The sequence below is a fragment of the Nicotiana attenuata genome, unplaced genomic scaffold, assembly GCF_001879085.1.
Source record: "Nicotiana attenuata strain UT unplaced genomic scaffold, NIATTr2, whole genome shotgun sequence".
NCBI classification, from domain to species: Eukaryota; Viridiplantae; Streptophyta; class Magnoliopsida; order Solanales; family Solanaceae; genus Nicotiana; species Nicotiana attenuata.
This window is the reverse complement of record NW_017670340.1, coordinates 16,397-25,273: the sequence shown is the minus strand read 5'-3', so window position 1 is coordinate 25,273 and position 8,877 is coordinate 16,397.

The window sequence follows — 8,877 nt, the reverse complement described above, 5'->3', positions numbered from 1 at the left end:
AGTTGAATTGGTCCTGGTGGAAGTTTTTTGTTACATCTGTTGCTTACTGAAAGGCAAGAAATGCATTCAAATAAAGTCCAGGTAAGTGGTAATACACCCACAATTAGGGGTGTTCATAAAAATCCGAAAAATCGAACCAAACCGAAAACCAAACCAAACAGACCAAAAAAATCGATACTTTTTTGTTTGGTTTGGTTTTGGTTTTGAATTTTAAAAACCGATCAAATTTGGTTTGGTTTTGATTTTAATCAGAAAAAAACGAACCAAACCGACTATAGGAGTAGCTATTTCAAATTTATTATCACACCTATATATATATATATGCGTATATTTTTATACAAAGTTTCAAAAAATTTATGGTAAATGTTGTTGGACTTTAAGCCATTGGGCTTTAAAGTAGAAGAAGTGTGAATTGGAAATTGAGGGAAATAAAATGGAGGAAAAAATGAAAATTTGAAGAAGTGAACTTTTGTCTTGCACTTTGTCCCTCATTGGTGAGGGACAATCACATTTGTGTGCTTATATATAGAACACTTCTTAAAGCTCTTAAAAGGAGTTGAAGAGAATGAACCCTCGCGCCGTCGTCGTCGTCGCTCGGCTTCGGCTTCGGCTTCGGCTTCGGCTTCGGCTTCGTTAAATGATCGATCGATAAGATTATTTTTGGACAAAATTTATTTAATTATTTAATAATTAATTAAATGCCAAATCACTGCTGAAAATACGCCAGAACCCTGCTGAACCGCGGCAGGCAGATTCAGAGAGCCTCTCTGACCGCGGTTCTGCCGTAACCGCGGCAGGCAGCGTATTCTTCTGAAAGGCACCTTTTCCAGACACCTCTTCTGATAATTGCCTATAAATTCTGAGGCAAGGCTCCATTTTCTACACACGAAAAACACTCTAGAACTTCTTTCTTTCTGAATATACTGCATCCTAATTCGCAGTCTCTCTCTCTCAAATTCGTAAGTGTGATTTTGCTTGGTATCCTGCAGTTTGTATTGCCACTGTTGCAGGAAGGTTTATTCCGTTTTATCCTGGGAAGATTTAATCCATTACCTTGGCAGCGTGTGAGGGGGTTAAAATTCCTTAAGGACACACAAGAAAATTATGGATTCGGAATATTTCTTAAACTCTTCTGTTTTTCCAGTTTCTTTTATTTTTCTAACAGTTTTTTCTGATTTTTGGTTTAACACAGTAACGCTCACAAGCTTAAGGAATATTAATACTAACGTTTCTGTGTTGAAACATATATTAAACTGTTATTCATATTTTGTATACTGTTTTGGAGACTAAAGCCTTCGTGCTTTCTACTCTAATAATTGTTCTGTCTGGTTTAAAGTATATAAAAACTTTACCGGAATAATAAAATGTACGGGCTGTCCGGTTTAAAGTATATAAAAACTTTACCGGAATAATAAACGTACGGGTCTGAAGTATATAAAAACTTCACCATTGTTACGTGTTGTATGTTTGGTTTGGTATTCAGTTTGAAGATATCAAAACTTCACTGATGTAACCAAGTTCTGTTTTGTTTCCAACTTTACAGAAAAAAATGGCGAATGAAAACCAAACTAATGGAAATGTTGCGGGAACGGGTGCTACTGTTAAAAATGTGGCTGCCTCGTCAAGCCGTTCAGCTCCTGCTCATGCTATGGCACCAGCAGAAAAACCCGGAAAGTTTTCTGGAATAAAGAAGGCTTCTGGACCAAAGAATTACCCAAGCAAGAAAAAGTTCAAGGGTAATTGCCACAACTGTGGAAAATCTGGGCATAAGGCCGTGGATTATCGTGCACTAAAGAATGATGTACAAAAGAAAAAGAAGAAGAAAAATCAAGCAAACATGGTTGAAAATGTTGAAGACATGGAGGACTTGTGTGCCATGTTGTCTGAATGCAACTTGGTAGGAAATCCTAAAGAATGGTGGATAGATTCTGGAGCCACCCGCCATGTTTGTGCTAACAAGGAGTTATTTTCTTCTTATGCCCCCGCAGGACCCGACGAGACAATTTTCATGGGAAATTCGTCTACAGCCAGAATTGAAGGAGTTGGCAAGATTGCGTTGAAGATGACGTCGGGAAAAATAGTGACTCTAAACCAAGTTCTCCATGTTCCAGAAATTCGCAAGAATCTTGTGTCGACTTCACTTCTTGTCAAGAATGGATTCAGATGTACTTTTGTTTCTAATAGTGTTGTACTAAGTAAGAACGATTTGTATGTAGGAAAAGGTTACCTAAATGAGGGCCTTTTTAAGCTAAATGTAATAGCAGTTCCTATCAATAAAGTGAATGCTTCTTCTTACTTGCTTGAGTCAAACACTTTATGGCATTCGCGTTTAGGTCACGTAAACTTCAAAACATTGCGAAAGATGATAAATCTAGAAGTATTGCCAAAATTTGATTGCATTAATTCCAAATGTCAAATATGTGTGGAATCAAAGTATGCTAAGCATCCTTATAAGTCCGTTGAATGGAATTCAAGTCCTTTAGACTTAATTCACACAGATATTTGCGACATGAAGTCAACACCATCTCGCGCTGGGAAAAAGTATTTTATTACTTTTATTGACGATAGCACGAGATACTGCTATGTTTATTTACTTAATAGTAAAGATGAGGCAATTGATGCTTTCAAGCAATACAAGAGTGAAGTTGAAACGCAACTAAACAAAAAGATCAAAATGATAAGAAGTGATAGGGGTGGCGAATTTGAATCTCCTTTTGAAGAAATATGTTTGGAAAATTGCATTATTCACCAAACAACTGCCCCTTACTCTTCACAATCTAATGGAATTGCGGAGAGGAAGAATCGAACGTTGAAGGAGATGATGAATGCATTGGTAATAAGTTCTGGCTTACCACAGAACTTGTGGGAGGGAAGCTATACTTACAGCTAACCGAATAATCAACCGTGTACCTCATAGTAAAACACAATCCATTCCTTATGAGAAGTGGAAAGGAAGGAAGCCTAGCTTGAAATACTTCAAAGTGTGGGGGTGTTTAGCTAAGGTACAAGTTCATAAACCTAAAAGGGTTAAGATAGGTCCAAAAACGGTTGATTGTCTGTTTATTGGATATGTAACCAATAGCAAGGCATATCGGTTTCTGGTTCATAAATCAGAAAATCCAGAGATTCACGTTAATACGATAATAGAATCAGATAATGCTGAATTCTTTGAAACTATTTATCCATATAAAAAGGAAAGTGAAGTGACCTACCAAAAGTCAAAACGACCTCGGGAGGAAATAATAGATGGTATGCCTAATGAAGAAAATCCGAGAAGAAGTAAACGTCAAAGGACATCTACTTCATTCGGTCCAGATTTTCTGACTTTTCTGTTAGAAAATGAGCCTCGTACCTTCAAGGAAGCAATGTCTTCCTCAGAGGCACAATATTGGAAAGAAGCTGTCAATAGTGAAATAGAATCCATATTGAGCAACCATACTTGAGAATTGGTTGATCTTCCTCCAGGTAACAAAACGTTGGGTTCTAAATGGATTTTCAAGAAGAAAATGAAAGACGATGGTACTATTGACAAATACAAGGCAAGACTTGTTGTCAAAGGATTTAGACAACGAGAAGGTCTTGACTATTTTGACACATACTCTCCGGTAACAAGAATTACATCCATTCGGATGCTAATAGCGTTAGCCGCCTTGTATGGTCTTCAAATCCATCAAATGGATGTAAAAACAGCCTTCTTAAATGGTGATCTTGAGGAAGAAATTTACATGAACCAACCTGAAGGGTTTGTGGTTCCGGGAAAAGAAAAGAAGGTGTGTAGACTTGTTAAGTCTCTTTATGGACTAAAACAAGCACCCAAACAATGGCATGCGAAATTTGACCAAACAATGTTGTCAAATGGTTTTAAGATTAATGAATGTGATAAATGTGTTTACATTAAGAACGTTCCAAATCATATAGTCATTGTTTGCTTATATGTTGATGATATGCTAATAATGAGCAAAGACATTGCCGACATTCAAGCTACTAAGCGCATGCTTGCTAGTAAGTTTGATATGAAAGACTTAGGAGTTGCCGATGTAATTCTAGGAATTAAAATCAAGAGGACTCCTCAGGGTCTAGCTTTGTCTCAATCACATTACGTGAAAATGGTACTTGAAAATTCAAACACTTGGAATTTAGAAGTGCAAGAACTCCAATTGACTTAAATCATCATCTTATAAAGAATAAAGGTGAAAGTACGTCTCAATTGGAGTATGCTCGTGTGTTGGGAAGCTTAATGTACATCATGAACTGTACACGACCTGATATAGCTTGTGCGATAAGTAAACTTAGTCGATTTACAAGTAATCCCAACAAACATCACTGGGTAGCAATGAAACGAGTTCTGGGATATTTGGAATATACCCAAGACTACGCTTTGCACTACAATAAATATCCTGCGGTTATCGAAGGATATAGTGATGCTAATTGGATAACCGGCTCAACAGAAACAAAGTCCACAAGTGGATATGTGTTTACTGTTGGTGGAGGAGCAGTATCTTGGAAGTCTTCCAAACAAACGTACATTGCTCGCTCTACAATGGAATCAGAGTTTATAGCTTTGGATAAAGCCGGTGAAGAGCTGAATGGCTTCGGAATTTTTTAGAAGACATTCCGTTCTGGCCAAAACCTTTGGCTCCTATTTGCATACATTGCGATAGTGAGACTGCAATAGGACGGGCAGGGAGCGTTATGTATAACGGAAAGTCTCGTCATATACGACGAAGACATAACACCGTTAGACAACTACTTTCTAGTGGAATTATCACTATTGATTATGTAAGATCAAAGGATAATGTGGCGGATCCGCTTACAAAAGGCTTAACTAGAGAGGGAGTTGAGAAATCATCTAAGGGAATGGGACTATGGCCGAGGACAAGTCAACATGGCGGTAACTCTACCTAGAATTTTGGATGTTCCGAGATCTAGGTTCAAGGAGCTCAAACAAAGTTGTGATTGACCGGTTCAACATTGTCAAAGTAAAATCTTTGGTCCATTCTCGTGATGAAGACAATGTTCAGTAACAAGGATAGAACTTTACACGTTCTTTAATGATTACCTAAGTTTGATGAGGTATTTATCAAATAGTGTCAATCTAAAGGATTACACGTTTAGGAATCACCTATGTAAGTGTGAAGTGGAAGCCGCTTCAATGAGAATTCTGTAAGGCCAATTCTCTACGCACTTATGAGACCAGGCGGTGTTCATGGCTGAAACGAACACAACAATGAGAACTAAAAGACGGTTAAGGGTTGATTGAGTAACATATGGTTGTCTAGGTATACACTAAAGTTCGACGGTTCAAAGATATCAAATCTACCGATTGACCGAGTATATCCGACATATGTTCACTGCGGAAAGTTCAAAGGGAAACCTACTTATCCAGATGCAATTAATCCTTACTTGCAAATCACACAGCTTTCATCTATGATCTTTCTTGATACAGCCATTCCCATTCATGTGGGGGATTGTTGGACTTTAAGCCATTGGGCTTTAAAGTAGAAGAAGTGTGAATTGGAAATGGAGGGAAATAAAATGGAGGGAAAAATAAAAATTTGAAGAAGTAAAATTTTGTCTTGCACTTTGTCCCTCATTGGTGAGGGACAATCACATTTGTGTGCTTATATATAGAATCACTTCTTAAAGCTCTTAAACGGAGTTGAAGAGAATGAACCCTCACGCCGTCGTCGTCGCTCGCTCGGCTCGGCTTCGGCTTTGGATTTGGATTTGGAAAATGATCGATTGATAAGATTATTTTTGGACAAAATTTATTTAATTATTTAATAATTAATTAAATGCCAAATCACTGCTGAAAATACGCCAGAACCCTGCTGAAGATTCAGAGGGACTCTCTGGCCGCGGTTCTACCGTAACCGCGGTAGAACCGCGGCAGGCAGATTCAGAGAGCCTCTCTGACCGCGGTTCTGCCGTAACCGCGGTAGAACCGCGGCAGGCAGCGTATTCTTCTGAAAAGGCACCTTTTCCAGACACCTCTTCTGATAAATTGCCTATAAATTCTGAGGCAAGACTCCATTTTCTACACACGAAAAATACTCCAGAACTTCTTTCTTTCTGAATATACTGCATCCTAATTTGCAGTCTCTCTCTCTCAAATTCGTAAGTGTGATTTTGCTCCGTTCTTTGAGTTCGTTGGTATCCTGCAATTTATATTGCCACTGTCGCAGGAAGGTTTATTCCGTTTTATCCTGGGAGGATTTAATCCATTACCTTGGCAACGTGTGAGGGGGTTAAAATTCCTTAAGGACACACAAGAAAATTGTGGACTCGGAATATTTCTTAAACTCTTCTGTTTTTTCAGTTTCTTTTATTTTTCTAACAGTTTTTTTTGATTTTTGGTTTAACACAGTAACGCTCACAAATGTTAATAGTTTGCCACTTTTACTATAGTTCTTTACCTTTACATTCTAGTTTGATTGGTAGTTTTCTTTTGTTATGTGTAAGAATCCATTTCTTGTTAAAAATAATATATTTTTAATTGAGTCTTTAAATTATTCATCACTATTTGATTCAATTATCATCAATATATCGTGGTAAATAATAGATTCCTCAAAGGGCAATTGATTTGATAGTGTTACGTTGAAAATGTGATCGCCGGAGTATGTGTTTGGTAGTGTATGTCTTATATTTAAAAAAACCGACAAATAACCGAAATAACTGAAAAACCGAATTAATTGGTTTGGTTAAGTTCTAATGTTTGAAAAACCGACTTACTTGATTTGGTTTCTTTTTAAGGAAAAACCGATCCAAACCGAACCATAAACACCCCTACCCACAATGGCTAAGTAATCCATGGTTTACTCTGTCTTCCTCACCACAGAACAATTAGCTAGTGGCTAAATACTGCATTATCCTATAAGTAGAAGGTGTTAATGTTTGACTCAGAAACAAAAAAGGTGAGCTGGTTGGTTGTTATTCAATGTTTGCTCCATTTATAGTCCATTTGGTCAGGCTTCTAAAATCAGCATATTTTGAGAAGTACTTTTGGTGAGAAGCAGTTTGTGTTTGGCTAATTAATTTGAAAAGTACTTTTGAACAGTAATTAGTGTTTGGCCAAGCTTTTGAAACCTGTTTCTAAGTGTATTTTTCTCAAAAGTGCTTCTCAGAAAAGTGCTTTTGGAGAGAAACTACTTTTTTCTGCTTCTCCAGAACTGCTTTTGTTTCTCCTCAAAAGCACTTTTTTTCCTTCCAAAAGCTTGGCCAAACACCTCAAATTTTGGCCAAAAGTGCTTTTGGCCCAAAAAGCACTTTTGGCCCAAAAAAAGCTTGGCAAAATAGGCTATTAGTCAGTTTGGACATTGTTTGGTTGAAGTTGATAAGGAGTATTTAGATGTTGAAGTTGTGTTTCAACAATGAATTTTAATTGGAAAAAGAGTTTTAACTCCTGTAAACTTGAAATATTCCTCGAATAAATATTCCAATATTTTACCTATTTAGGCTAATTATTATTTTCAAATAGTGAAGTTCAATATATGACCAAATTGGGTTGGTCTTGGTGGGAGTTTCTTGTTACCTCATCTGTTACTTACAAGTTATAATACATTGAACCGAAGTCCAGGAAAGTAGTCCCTTCAACAATGGCTACATAATCCATTGTTAACTTCTCTTTCCTCGTTGTACAAGCTACGATGCCTTACATTATCTAGTAGTTAAATACTGCATCATTCTAATTTTACAATTTAGAAGGTTTTTTCTGTGATTCAACTGATTCGAATTGCTTCGCTCCTGTTTGGCCAAACTATAAAAATCAGTTTATTTTGAGAAGTGCTTTTTTTCAAAAGTGCTTTTCTCAAAAGTACTTTTGGTGAGAAGCAGTTTGTGTTTGGCTAATTAGTTTGAAAAGCACTTCTGAGCAGCAATTAGTGTTTGGCCAAGTTTTAAAAAACTGCTTCTAAGTATATTTTTCTCAAAAGTGCTTCTCAAAAAAGTATTTTTGGAGAGAAACTACTTTTTTCTGCTTCTCCAAAACTGCTTCTGCTTCTCCTTCTCCTCAAAAGCACTTTTTTTCCTTTCAAAAACTTGGTCAAACACCTCAACTTTTGGCCAAAAGCACTTTTGGCCAAACAGGCTATTAGAGTGGAGAGATCGCGTTTCGCGTTCATCCATCACTCCTTGGTGATAATATCAAAGCAGTTCAACACAAACTTTTACTTTCTTGTTTTCGAATGTATTTCTCTAAAGGGGAGAGGAGCTAATTACAATAACCTCCCTTGAGGTGTAGGATAATAATACATTACAACTTTTTCTTTTTATATAAATTCAGCAAATAACTAAATTACTGCAAATAAGTTTCTATACAATTTTGAGCAACTGTATAAAGGTCCTTACCTTATCTAGTGGACTAATACTGCATATTTTCATCTAATTGTATTAGCTTGGTAGGTGTCAATGCAAAACATAGAGGGTCCATCCGGTGTTAATTATTAGCCGACCTACATAGGGATAGTAAGGACCCGGACGCCTCTCCATTTTCTATTATTTTTCATTTGGAAAATTTTTATAGCCCTCCTTCCAAATTTCATTTTGTATCATTAATTTCCCTTATGGTTTATGATATTACACTTGCTTCTCGTATATTTTAATTTTTTTAGTAACAATTTCTTTAACTTATTTATGATTACTAGTCTTAGTGTACGCGCATTGCGCGTGTTCCCCATACATCTTATTGAGTAAAATTTTGAAAAAAATTACATATATCTTTTTTAAATTATGTTTGAGTTATAAACTAAAAATTAAGCTTATAAAATTGATGAATAATGATTATATATAGCTAATTCAATAAAGGAAAAACAACAATAACAACAACAACAACAATAAAGGAAAAACGTTGTTTATAAAAGTCCATTGTCATTCACCTTA